The sequence below is a fragment of the Rattus norvegicus genome, chromosome 5 (assembly GCF_036323735.1).
Source record: "Rattus norvegicus strain BN/NHsdMcwi chromosome 5, GRCr8, whole genome shotgun sequence".
NCBI lineage: Eukaryota > Metazoa > Chordata > Mammalia > Rodentia > Muridae > Rattus > Rattus norvegicus.
In genome coordinates, this window is record NC_086023.1 from 143,795,037 (window position 1) to 143,797,931 (window position 2,895).

General features: G+C 47.0%; 1 long non-coding RNA gene across 1 annotated transcript; it reads right to left on the bottom strand.

Annotated features, from left to right (window-relative positions):
* Positions 1-975: 975 nt before the first annotated feature.
* LOC120103176 (uncharacterized) lies at positions 976-1,779 on the bottom strand. The gene is made up of 3 exons (XR_010066799.1): positions 1,703-1,779; positions 1,409-1,582; positions 976-1,191 (listed from the first exon to the last, which is right to left on the bottom strand). It is a non-coding gene; the product is annotated as an uncharacterized LOC120103176 (long non-coding RNA).
* Between the last annotated feature and the right edge of the window lie 1,116 nt (positions 1,780-2,895).

A 2,895-nucleotide genomic window follows, 5' to 3' on the forward strand; every position in this document is an offset into this window, starting at 1 on the left:
ATCCCCATGTCATCTGTAGGCAGCTACCAGCACACCAGAGAACTCCAAAACCTCGCTGTGACTGGGTTTCCCAGCAGCCTGCCTAGTAGTTTCCAGTAGACAAGCTGATTTAGAATGACTAAAGAAAACTAAAGACATAGCAGAGGCTGACTAAGACCTTCTTGTTCTCTTACCTCTGACTCCAGTGTTGGGAATTACAGGCTGTGTCACCATACCCAGACAGGAGGTGTCTCTTACACCTAATTCTATGGGAAAAAAATGCATGCTTTCAAGGCATGGTAAGATACCTCTGCAGCCGTAGCTCTTGTAAGGCAGAGAAGTGGCCAGCTTGATCCACACGGTAAATTCTAAGCCAGCCAAGGCTACATAGTTAGACTTTTTCCTCAAAAAAATAAGCCAACAAACAAAATACATGTATGTCACTATAAGTACCCTGTATACGCATCCCAGGGCTCATCTTTCTTCTCTCAAAGAGCATGCCCTAGTACTTTATAGGGTACACTGCTAAGCTTTCTACATGGAATGAAATAGATGCTTCAGGCAAGGCTGTGGTGGCACAGGCCTCTAAGCCCTGCATTGGAGAGGCAGAGGCAGACAGATCACTGAGTTCAAGGCCAGCCTGCTTCCCTGACCTGTCTAAGAATAAATATCTTGTTCCAGGTAAGCAATGGTGATGAACACCTTTAATCCTTTAATCCTAGTACTGGGGAGGTAGACACAGGCAAATTTCTGTGAGTTCAAGGCCAGTCTGGTCTACAGTGTGAGTTCCAGGACAGCCACAGAGAAACCCTCCCTTGAAAAAAAAGTGTGCTGTGTGCATGTGTATGCATGTCATATATATATATATAAATGTGTGTGTGTGTGTGTGTGTGTGTATTCTTGTTTCAAATATATATATATATTCTTGTTTCAAATATATATATATATTCTTGTTTCAAAGTCAATAGGTCCTAACTCTCTAGAACCTGGGTGCAGTAAAGAGAAACTCAGACAAGGCAAATCTTTTTTTTAAGACTTTATTTTATGTGAGTACACTGTAGCTGTCTTCAGACACACCAGAAGAGGGCATCAGATCTCATTTCATTACAGATGGTTGTGGGCCACCATGTGGTTGCTGGGATTTGAACCTCTGGAAGAGCAGTCAGTGCTCTTAACCGCTGAGCCATCTCTCCAGCCCCAGACAGGGCAAATCTTAGAGAACACAAAGCCAAGAGTTGCCGAGCTGTATTTACTGACCCCTCACTCCCAGCCTCAATATCCATTTCTCTCTGTGGGCTTTCCAACTCTTTTTTTTTTTTTTTTCTTTTTTTTCGGAGCTGGGGACCGAACCCAGGGCCTTGTGCTTCCTAGGCAAGCGCTCTACCACTGAGCTAAATCCCCAACCCCGGGCTTTCCAACTCTTACTTACTCTCTGACCTGCTTCTTTGGTCCGTGTCTTTGGTGACACCCCTGTTTGTCCCATTTCTCACTCTGCGTCTTGCCATCTGCTCTGGTAGGATCCTTGTGTTCTGAGAGCAGCCCGTGCCTGAGGCATGCATACTCCTCACCCACAGAAACTGCTCCAGCCACTTCTGCCTGGGAGCTGAGCCAAGTGGTAGGCAATGGGGGTGGATAGAGACAGGAAACATGGAAGGTCTCCACTCTTCCCACCCACCCCATCTTTCCCTAACTGTGAGAGACCCCTAAGAGCCCTGGACCATACCCAGGCTTTTATCTCCAGGACCTAGGATGAAGTCTATGTGTCCAACCTTCCGTGCCCTCTCCACCTCTTCATTGACCTCACGCACGCACGCACGCACGCACGCACGCACGCACGCACGCACGCACGCACAGCAGCTCCCTAATGTTTTCCTCTAGGCTTGTCCAATAGCTATTATAAAACTGAGAACTAGGCAGCTCCTTGATCTTGGCCCCACCTTGGGTACCAATTGACGCAAAACGAGGGTCATATGACCTGAAGCCTGTGGCCTCTGCCATGGGCCTAGTTTTCAGAACCCAGAGTGTAGCGTCCAGAGCCAGGACACGGTTTCAAGTATTGAATCCCAGGACTTACACCCAGCCTAATGTCACCAGGGCCCAGCCTTCAGAGCTGCCTACTCCATCCCTCCCAGTCCTCTCACCTCACAGTCCCTAGGGGCTTAGGCTACTGTGTGTTAGGCCAGTGTGGTGCAGGGGCAAGTATCAGCGAGGCCTGATATTGCACCGTACACATTCAAGGACTGAGCCATATCCTAGGCCCTAAGGACTTCTGAAGTCCAATCTTATTCAAATGAATAAGGTAAAAACGGGGGGGGGGGGGGGGGGAGGGCTAGTGAGGTAAACGGAGAAGGATGAAGACAGAGCACGGGGGGGGGTGGGGTGGGGAGGGTTATGGAGGGTGCTAGGTCTGGTTTGATGTCAAGAAACCAGGAAATCATTTTATTGTTTTTTGAGACAAGAATTTCACTGTGGGGGTTGGGGATTTAGCTCAGTGGTAGAGCACTTGCCTAGCAAGTGCAAGGCCCTGGGTTCGGTCCCCAGCTCCGAAAAAAAAAAAAAAAAAAAAAGAAAGAAAGAAAGAAAAAGAAAAAAGAAAAAAAAAAGAATTTCATTGTGTACCCCTTTTTTGACCCCGAATTTACAGTCTAGACTGGGTTGGCCTTGGGATTAAAGGTTAAGAGCACTGACTGCTCTTCTCGAGGTCCTGAGTTCAACTCCCAGTCAGCCACATGGTGGCTCACAACCATCACCATCTGTAACGGGATCTGGTGCCCTCTTCTGGTGTGTCTGAAGACAACTACAGTATACTCATATACATTAAAGAAAGAAAATAAGATTTATTTTTTTTTATATGTGAGTGCTCTTAACTGCTGAGCCATCTCTCCAGCCCTGAATAAATAAATCTTAAAAATAATG